General features: G+C 38.0%; 2 protein-coding genes across 2 annotated transcripts in view; one reads left to right on the top strand and one right to left on the bottom strand.

The window, feature by feature from the left end:
• The window catches only part of LOC118744783 (serine-enriched protein), a 38,392-nt gene that overhangs the window by 26,349 nt on the left and 956 nt on the right, over positions 1-11,087 (bottom strand). The window lies entirely within an intron of this gene.
• LOC118744780 (ALK tyrosine kinase receptor) overlaps positions 5,960-11,087 on the top strand; it is a 48,042-nt gene continuing 42,914 nt past the window's right edge. Inside the window, exon 1 of the mRNA XM_036478094.1 lies at positions 5,960-5,978. The gene's annotated coding sequence lies outside the window, so the exon portion shown is untranslated. The remainder of the gene's footprint in view (positions 5,979-11,087) is intronic.

The raw sequence follows: 11,087 nt of genomic DNA, 5'->3' as shown, positions 1-11,087 counted from the left end.
AATTCTCCTTAAATCAAAGTGAAAAAGTATTTTGCAACTAAAACCAAAAAAATAAATAATAATCTTCCAACAATCTTCAGTTCACACATTCATTTAAACAGATACATTCACTCGAGTACTAAATAAATTCGCATCAAATTTCCAAGATATCTGTCACCACATCACGGTCATAGTCGTCTGCCTACTGTGAAAATAGTGTGCTCAGTGCAAACAGGCATCAAAAGCAGGAAAGAAAAAAAACAATAAGCGTTCAGTAGCGATTTTCCTTTCGAAAGAGTATCAGTTTTCTAGGCTAATTCCAGTACGCACGTCTCAAGCGCACACAAAAACACCACAGGAAGAAAGCGAACGTGTCTTATGAGTCGATTCAAGTGGACAGCCTGCTGTGACACATGCCCAATGCATTGTTTGTCTTACGACTGCGGTTGCGGTTGCGGTGATCATGTTGCGCAGCATGTCCTAGTACAAAGTCACGAGAGTTTGTCAGTCCACATTTTGTTGACAGTAATTACGGTGGCGTCAAATGTTTGTTTACAAAGTGATTTGCTTTCAAGTGTATAATATACGGAATTGCTTCATGTCCTGCATTTAGAGTTCGTTAACAAGAAATAAGATCCTTTCTCTTATGATGAAGAAAATTCAAAATATAAAAATTCTTTCAAAGGGCTCGGCAGTACCTAGTATATGAGAGCGAATATGGCACTAAAGAGAGTACAAGGCCGAAACTGATTTGTCTTTAAACTAAATTGGACGAGAAAGTTTGAAATTTGATCCACAATACAGAAGTATGTCTCCTCTTAAAGAAAGCAAAATTTATTCTTTAAATTTGAAGAACAAACCCGGAGAAGGGACACCATTTACATATACGTAGGTATGGAATATTTGCCGTCTAGTGTCGCAATTTAGTTTCACTAAGTTATGTTAAATGATTGTTGGAAAACAATCAGCAGGGTATTCCATCTTGAGGCTGAGGGAACTACCAGGCTAGAGAGACACTCAGGATGGCCACTACGCTATATTAAAGAACGGATATATGTATGTATATATCGGAAATGGATTACTGTGCACTAAGTCCGATTTTCACAAAGAGGTATAGGAATTCCATTACATACAGAATATTCTGGTCAGAAGGGGCTCCTGATGAAAAGGGATCATTCCACCTCTACACAGATGACTCTAAGCTAGACAGCGAGGTAGGAGGGAGGTCTTCTCAGCATAACTGGGGTTGGAAATATTATTTCGCTTACCTAAACCAGTGCAGTCGTTTTTCAAGCTAAAGTCGCTGCTACACAGGAGGCGGTTGAACACTTACGTACAAGAGAAGTCTTATCTAACAATAACTTCATCTACTCAGACAGTCAGGCCGCACTCAAAGCGCTTGACACGGTCACATGCAGTTCAAAATCCGTAGCGGGCTGTGGCAGATCTCTAACCGAGATGGCTGAGCAGTCTGCACTTCACTTGATATGGGTGCCGCGCACTGGAACATACCAGGCAACGATAAGGCAGATAAACAGAGAGGACACATCCGCTCCACTTTCGCAGGCCTGAAAGAGTTTAGGCCTAGGTCTCGCTACCTCCAAGCTCATTTTAAGGAACTCTCTCTTAAACTAGCAAGGGGCAGGTGGTCTAGTCTCACCACTTGCAGAAATGCGAAGCTTGCGGGGCCAAATGGGACGAAAAGCGGTCGAATGATCACCTCATGCTAAGAAGAGGGCACCTAACCGCAGCCGTGAGCCAAGGACACCCCAATCACATATTCGCTTGTCGTAGTCCTTGTTTTGTTAGCAGAGAAAGTCAACGCGTGTAAGGTCAAAATCAGAGACTTATTTGATCGATTCATTGGTAGTGTTTTTTTTTTGTTGTAGAGAGACCCTAGACTCTGTTGCCTTCATAGAGCCTTTAGATCATGACTCAAGTGTCCAAACGCGTTGATGAATGCATGAATGGCGAAGTAAGGATTGGGATTGAGATTTTCATGCCCAGAAGTATGGCATACTTCATTGCAGTCTGTTCAAGAAAAGGAAAGATGGAAATAGTACTTGAGGCATATTTTTTAAATAGAAAAAATAAAAAGTGAAACTATTTAGGAGTATTTCTACCCAACCTCAAATTTTGTTCGCCCAAATTTACAAATAACATTTTTCTTTGCAATTACACCCCCTATTAAATACACTGTGCGCATATACATATATAATTTCCTGCCGCAAACCAAACAAATACATACACATGTTCATTAGGATGGCCCAAGTAAAGTAAAGTCGAAATTTTAATACTCTCACCCCTAAATTTGTCTCGTATCGAAAAAAATAGACCGCTGTTTTTTGGGAAAATCAAAAAATATTTAGAGGTGGCTTATGGCGATCCAAGAAATATTGATTTTCAAAAATTCTTTAAAAAAAGTTTTTTTTTCCCCATAGAAACTTCATGAGCTTTGAGGCAGTTCTAAATATATATTTTTTTTTACAAAAAAATACGGCTATTTTTGCATTTAGAAAAATCCTAGGGGATGAGAGAGATGATTTTCAATTTCCTTTTTATCACCCTTATGTATGTACATACGTATGTATGTACCTGCTCGAGTTTGCCTGTGTACGAATAAGGTTGGATGTATGCACATTTCTTTCCCTCATTCATTCTTGATTTATGTAGTGACGTTTTAGACGCCACACGCCTGCCCGCCCGCTGTGCAGATGGCACAACAAGAATATCAAATAAATACACACAGCAACTACGATCAGTGCAACTACAACGACAATACTTGCAACAAATGGCAGCACCTATGTATGTATGTACATAAATAAATTGCATTTTCGTAATTTGTAGTGAACTCAAGTGTTTGTTTGTATGTAGGTACATATGTTTGTATGTATTTATGTATATTTGTATGCCAAGATATTATGGGCATCATTTTGAAAGGGTGTTTTATGTGTATTTGTACATACATTCATATGCACATATATGCACTTTGAAGACAGCTAGTGAATTCGTCTGTCACTCAAGCAGCGACTAGCGATCGCTACTGTATTGACTACAGCGAAGCACTGTAGAAATAACCAGCAGCGAAAGTAACTGGTTGCAGACTGATGTATTTTTAGTCAAACAGGGATAACAAGTAGACTGCCACCATGGATAATTTTTTATAGCACAGACGTTACTTTCGCCACAAGGAAAAATTGCAATACAACATAAATATGATAAAGTAAGCAGTAAAGTTTTGGCGTAACTATAGGGATCTCAGCAACAATATTTAACCAAGTGATGCGTTGTAGAGGTTCAAGTCAATTTACAAAGAAAAAAATGGCACACACACGATCATTTCGTGCAAATGGGTCGATATCTTTTCGATTTATATATTTCTAAGTAGTGACCGACAATGTATCTGCGGGCGATTACATTTTTCTTTTTAAATGGCATCTTCTTTTTACCTCGAATATGTGTAATTTCTCGAGCTAATATCTTATTTACTATGTAATAACGTGAGCAGTCTGTGGTAGTTTTGTATTTTTTATAATAAATCCTTTTAGTCTCTTTTTGATGGTTCAAAATCGAAACACTTCGTAGATTTAGTGGAAGAGGTTCCTGCTAATTTGAAATATTTATTTCTGTCTTTTTTTATTTAAATATCGAGCCCTAATCGCCAAGGAGATGGAAGCGACGTTTTTTTAAATTTTTATTTTTTTTTGCTGCAGAAATGTTCCTAGATGTTTTTCGGCATCAAAATTAAAATTTTGAAAAATATTGCTTACATCTTTTGGCGTTATTTTTTTGTCTTTAGGTATTTAAAATAATTTTTGGTCAGCATTTCAACTGGTAAAAATGCAACTAATTGTGAACTAGTTTCACTTATTCAAAATAGCGAAAATAAGGATCAAAGAAATCATTCCTTGAAAACCAAGTTACCATATAATGTATTTTTTTAAAGGGAAAATGCACAATTGTATGTAGAGATTGCAACACCGATCCTTAGCTTATAGTTCGAATGAACGTTGGCGCCGCGCCGTTGGTGCTGCCGTCGTCGTCATCATTATTATCAAACGTCATCATCGAAATCCGCACAAAGGCGTCACTTGTGTTTGGTTAAGCATACATACATACATATACATATATGTATTCTGCATGCATACATTTGTGAATACACTAGGCGACATATGAAAGTGTACACCTTGTTTTAAAATAATATTCACAATTATTTTCATGAAAAAAAAAATTTGCATTAATTATTTAGGAAAATATAGTTCATTCCATAATAGAAATCATATAAATCAAAGTGTTACAATTTATATGAAGTTCACAAAAATTCAATAAATTTCCTTCGTAATTTTCAACTCTTTATTAAGAATTTCTAGAAAATTTTCGAGTATGCAATTTTGTAGCCTATTCAATTTTAGTATAATGAATTGCAAGTTTTAAATGGTTTAAAAATCGCGTTGATTTTTGAAAATTTTTTGTTTTGGTGACGCATTTTTGTACCTTTTTTCAGATAAGCATGAATTTCTTATGAAATAAAATGCGGGAGACCGTTAGCAACTAAATTTCAAAAAACAACGCAAGTTTTTGAAAATTGCACTTGTTATATAAAAAAAAATGGAAAAGCAGTCTCAAAAAAAAAAATAAATAAATCTCAAAAATCAACGCGAGTTTTTAGCCGGTTGAAACTTGCACTTCATTATTTGATTAAAATTGAATGGGCTACAAAACTGCATACACGAAAATTTTCTAGAAATTCTGAATAAAAAGTTGAAAACTTTGATGAAAATTTGTTGAATTTTTGTGAACTTTATACTAAGTGTGAAACTTTTATTTATATGGTTTATATTAGAGAGTGAACTATATTTTCATAAAAATTAATGCAAACATTTTTCATGAAAATAATTGTGAATATTATTTTAAAACAAGGTGTACACTTTCAATTGTCGCCTATTGTATGTATGTATTTTTATAGGCATTTATACTATGCGTGCGTGGGTGAGTGTTTTAAAAATTTTCTAACTACATACATATGCCGCTATATTTGACTTTGTATTCGAAACGATAGCAGCAAGATTGAGGCATGTCTTTCGCTGCTATTTCTTTTGAGTGATTTTCCTCTTGATCTTTTTATTTACTTTTCTTTTGTAGAGTTGATTTTCTGCTGTTCGCGTCCGGTTTTTTTTTTACTCAATTCATAAGCAGCGAGGGTGGCTACTTGGAGACAAGTTCACTAAGCGATTTTTTTTTCTTTTTTTAATTTTTTCATTTTCCAATTGCGCAAATCCCACTCAGAGCAAGAAAGAATTTGAAATTTCCGCGCAAAGTCAGTCAAGTAGTCGATCAAGACGCTCAAGGCAGCACCTCAGTAGCGACTAGTGTGATCTTCGCGATCAGTTTAAGATTAGCATTTGCTCGACACAGGCGCGATCATTCAATCGTTCTGAATAAGGAATATCATTGTATGCAGTTACGCCTAGTTTGTTTTTTTAGTTTTAAATTTTTTGATTTCTTCAATTTTCGCATTCCTTTTATTTTTTCTCCGTTTTGTGAATCAATTTGAATTCTTACGCGCAATTCGTGAGCTACTCGCTTAAGTGCTTTTAGTTGAATAAAATTGCTGGCATTGTTGTTGTGGTGATTTTTTTTTATAGTTTCATGGTTATTTATTCATTGTTGCATGTTTGTACACATATGTGTTTGTGCGTATATTCAAATCGAATTAACTCGCCGGTCGCGATTTAAAGCGGACAACAAGCAACCGGCGTTCCAGCTGGTGCAAGTGATGCCCGACCGTGGAGTGGCAAAAGTTCAATCGTGTGTGTAAAATATAAAAAAAATTATACATCAGCACAACAACAGTTTGACATACCCATTAGTGCAATTTTGAATTACACATAAGCACTCGTTAATACATTCATACAAACTTGCCGCATAACTAAGTATCGACAGCTGCTGCAAGGCATCCGCACCTACAGTCATATGGCCCTTATTGCGCTTCGCAAAGGGTAAGTGATGAAGTGCATTAAATTCACTTAACTTTATTAGCATTTAAGTAGCTTAATAAAAAAAAAGAAAACAATAAACGCCGAAATAAATCTGTAAATTTTTGAAATTCTGAAACAGACCTTGACGACTGTTTGTTTCTGCTCGTTTTGTGTGTATGTTCGCTGGCATGCGTTAAAAATTTCTGTCGTTGTGTTTTTCTGGAAATGTTTATTTTCACATATTTCATAAAGCAAAGTATTTTTGTATCAAAACAGATTTTTAGAATAGTTGTGCGAAACTGTAGAAATATCTTTGGGCTTAGAAAATTGGAATAAAAGCGGAACTTCGGCGGAAATTCATCAAGGTTGTTTGCTAGATTGAGAATTTAAAAAACAATATTTTTTAAGCAATGCAAAAGTTCAAAAGTTGGCGAAGAATCTCATTGACACGACATTGGAGCTCAAAATATGTTTTAAAAATTATGTATACGGCGCCAAGGGCAATGTCCATGAAAACACAAAGCTATCTTGCATCTTTAGAGTCTTAAGCGTATTTATATTGTGAACATGATTCGGTAGTTCGCTGGGTTTGGCACCTGTGACGTAAGAGCCACTTCCAATGAACAAATGTAAAACGCCTCGGCTAAGATTCAGTTCATTTAGTGACGACCACGGCGAATGGTTAACCCTTAATGGAGCAGGTGCGTCTACCCGGATGATTGACACTCTCGGGAAGACTATTACCGCCTTACAAGAAATGCGATGGACGGGTCAAGTTGGGATTACGTCTGATGCATTTTACGTGGGTACATACCTACCCGGTTGCACATCGAGCCAACAAAAGTAGGCTCTGTTCGCAAAAACCACCACGATACTCTCCGAGAGACCATACCCTAGACGAGACCAGAGTAAGCTGTGGAGGCTCCTGTTCCTCATGGTACCAGAATTAAGTCTCCGGTCAGACCTCGTAGCCGAAACTATGACCAGTTGAGTTTCCATGCCACTCTGGACTGGTCATAACCACCCAACAATTAGCCCTCAAACATTAACATTTAAACACCTCTCGTGCGAACTCCCCCAAGCTTGCGATATGCTGACTTGTGAAAATAGCATCGTCGAAAATAAATCGTGCATCTGTCCATCTAATTCCCATTCCAGATAAATCCCGAATGTCATAGTACATCGGACATTCGCAAACAACATATCTGGCATCCTCGCTCTTCGCACCACATGCGCAACCCTCCGAATCGTGAAGATTCCCTTTATGTAAAAACTCATTGCAGCGGTCCTGTCACCTCCTTAATACGATCTCCCGCAAAGAGCGTTTGCACTCTAAGTAGCTTCTCTCCACATCAGCATCCGAAAGCCACATATCCATCAACGGCATCCCAATCCCCCTCCTTAACTTTATATGACCACCAGATCCAGGGGAGCATCATTACCGGCTTGTCTACCGCTGCATCAACATCCACATTCGCACCGCACCTACTCAGTTATATTGCAGACCTCGACTGCCCCTCTATCAAGATGAGCAGGTCATCGGCGTATGCACTGCAATTGCAGCAAGGTTGAAGCTGCCTGAGCAGGGAATCCGTAATTATGTTTAAAATAAATATACCACAAATGGAACCCTGCATATAAGCAACTCTAGCGGTTCTTCTGATAGAAAAGTAGCTACGCCATAAAGCCAGCTCTGCGTCCAAAAAACACTTCTATAAAAATTTGAGCGGTGCCCCGCCACGATATCAAAGACGTGCTAGGCGATTTCAATGTCAAGGTAGACAAGGAAGGGTCTTTGGTTTTGGCGTCGAAATATTCTGCCTTCACTATGGAGCATCCGATAACCGACTGTGCCCAGATCGGCAAATATATAGAAAATTTATCATATTGTGATATATTGAAGGCAAGTTCCCCGCGTGCTAGACCTATGTAAGCTTCAAAGGCCAAACATTGACTCAGATCACTGTCTTGATGCAACCAAAATACGCACTCATCTCTCTACATCAAATAACAGCGTCTTAATATACAAGGAAAGCTTGGCGGTGAACAGACAGGCAACAGTTTTGCCTTCCAGCGCTCACTACCGTCTCTCAAAACACGCAATTCAACAAACCGACCCTTGCGGGGAATGGAACCACTTCTGAGGAAATAGCTGGTAGAGACGCAGAGACGAAAAACGCGGTCATGTGTAACACGCTGCGATCGGACAAAACGCAAGCTATACGAGAGCATTATCGAGAGTTGAATAAGGAAGAAACAGGTATCATAAGAAATATGCAAAGAGAGAAACCAAACTTCATGAGTGCGAAATTTTCGGGATGCTCAACGACAGGAAAACAGTCAGGAAAGGAAGAACACTCAGAAGCACGGCGACCTAGTGAGCAATATTCAGAGCATACTAAAATTATGGAGGCAACATTTCTCAGCACAGAAAACCATAGGCCAAATCTTCGAGAACACGAGCGAGAGAAGATAAATCAGTGAAAATGTTCTATAAAAGCAAAAAATTAGTCCACATTTCATATATGTATTAGACATCTGCAGCGGGTGCATGATTTTCGTGTACACTCGATCATCTAACAAAACCCGTTTTGCATCGTTCTCTGTATACGAGCAGAAGTATTGTTCGTTATCGACTGAGCTCAAGACGAACATGTTGGCCACAACACCCGATAGCTTTTCATACATACTTGATTGGGTTCGGGTGCTTTGCAGCTCAATATACCCGGGTGTTCGAGTTTCAACCCGAGTGTGCACAAAATTTTCTTGATTGGCTTATGACGTTTTTGTTTCTACAAAAAATGTTGCCTTCTCATCGCGGTGTTCTTAGTTTTTGTGCGTAGAGGGTAAAGAGAAGGTTGAATTTTTCGGTAGTTTGTTTAAGTGTACATTTAACCATTTCTTATATTTTTGCTCATACAAAATGCGGCATCACGACGCCTACATCCATTTAGGTATAAATGTGTGTAGATCGGCAATGCCCAAGCCCTATACACTCGGTGCACATTTATTTTTTGTAAAAGTACTTATGTACCTACATAGTTTTAGGCTGTGTTCTAATATATACACATACAGCTTTCCACGCGAAACTATACGAAATAGATGCAAAAACATTTTTGTCTACTTCGCTTCTAATTTTTTCATTGCGTATGCACAAGCACAAAGCAACAACATTTTCGTATGTTTTGTGGGAACATATTGGCGCCAGTTACCTTCAGCTTAAATTTCTTTGTTGTCCTGCATTTTATCGCAATGTTCGGGTGTCCGTTTCATTGTTACACAAATTTTCGGGTTAGCTGCGGGTGTCCGAGTGTGGTGTTCGCTTGTGCTCAATTTATAGCGAGGGTGATCGAACAGACTCGTTCGTAACCAAAGCAGCTGTCGGGTATGCATCTCGATCGAACACATAGTAGCCGAGTGTGGCGTTCGCTTGTGCTTGATTTTTAGTGAGTGTGATCAAAAAGGCTCGATCATACTCAAAGCTGTTCTCTGATATGTATGTACCTAGTTACTTCCTCCAACATCCATGCCTGTTAACAAAAAATTAGTTTTATCATGGAAAACAACTAAATTATTCAGATACTTAGTATATGCGAATTTTTAATCCATTTCGAGTAAAGTCGACTATTGGAACATTTTTCGATTTTCTATGTTTCGTCACGACAGCATTTCCGCACATGCATGCAGACGACTCATTTGCAAGTGAAAACTGCAATTAGTGCTGTGATAAAAATAATAATAATAATAACAATAACAACAACAATTAGAAAATCATAATAAAAATTAAATAAACTGGCAAAGAAATTCGTAGCGCCAAAATGTTCACAACAAAGCCAAAAGTGTTCAGCGACTATTGTTAGAGGAGGGGAGATATTCGACTAACCGGCGGGCCAGCAGCCAAAAAAATGCATGACATCTACGCGATTCTACGTAGAGAATATATACATACATATATATATTTATTTGCATACAAGTAGTATGTGCACTTTGTATGCTATACTATAGTACTTTGTATTGTTTGTACGTATGTACATTGTACATACTGTATGCAGCCTTACGTATCCTATATATATGAATGTATGTATGTATGTAATAATAATGTGGACACAAAATCATCAGCGCCTTCATTTTGCGATTTCACTTATTTTTAGACGTCAGCACAGACGTATGCACGTTGAGCAGAAAATTGCAGACGAGTATGTTGGCAAACAGGCAGGAAAAGCAAAAATTAATAACATGCGTACTCGTGAATGTATGTACATACATATATAAATACTACATACATATGCTTACAAATGGATATGCTCTGTACTTATATTCGGTCACGGCTAGAACATGGTTTATCGGTTATTGCTTCTAGAATGTACAGTTCGAAAACCATTATTGAAAAAATCTGATTTTTGTAGTGACAGCATTATTCACACCGAAAAATTTATACACTTCTCAAATGGTCTATATAAGTTTGAGTAACGAATATCGGATATCCCTGAGCCAACCTAACTATCTTTGGATTCAAAAATATTTTAATTTAGTATCCTCTCATCACTCTAACTTCGACGCACACTCTCCTGAAAGTAATAACAACGAGCAAAATATCCTTTCTTGCCTTGCTACCTTAGAAAATGACCCTTTTTGAGTCCGTGCCTTTGTCCTCCTGTGCCAGCACTAGCGGGTATTGAGTTGAATAATTCCAGAGTTGGAGCATTTGTGCTCAATTGTACATGACCATTCACCCACGGCAACGCGCGTAGGCCAAGGGCTGTCTCGTCGCATGTTGCCATTGTGCATGCTTCTGCGCTAATATGCAAGCACAGACACGACAAGGGTGAACTTTGCCTATCTATTTCCTCCTCAGTCCAAAGTAGCACATATTGGCAAGATTGATACTCCGTTGGATTTCAAGGACGACAGTTTAATCGGTTTTTATGTTGGTTTCCCATATAAGAAATCAAGGCCTCGCTTCCGTCATTCTCAACTTTGGCTCGGCTTAAACATTTCCACTTGTTTCAGTTCTGCTCCGTTCCAAAAGCATTGAAAAGTGTTTCCTTCACACAGTGGTCGTTCGTAGAAGAATTGGCTTTGGTCTTAAAACTTTACGTATGTCGCCCAACTTTCTCATCACATTTTGGG

The sequence above is a fragment of the Rhagoletis pomonella genome, unplaced genomic scaffold (genome assembly GCF_013731165.1).
Source record: "Rhagoletis pomonella isolate Grant_MI unplaced genomic scaffold, Rhpom_1.0 Rhpom_scaffold_00008, whole genome shotgun sequence".
Taxonomy (NCBI): Eukaryota; Metazoa; Arthropoda; class Insecta; order Diptera; family Tephritidae; genus Rhagoletis; species Rhagoletis pomonella.
The sequence above is the reverse complement of the archived record's forward strand: the minus strand, read 5'-3'. Positions and strand labels throughout refer to the sequence as shown.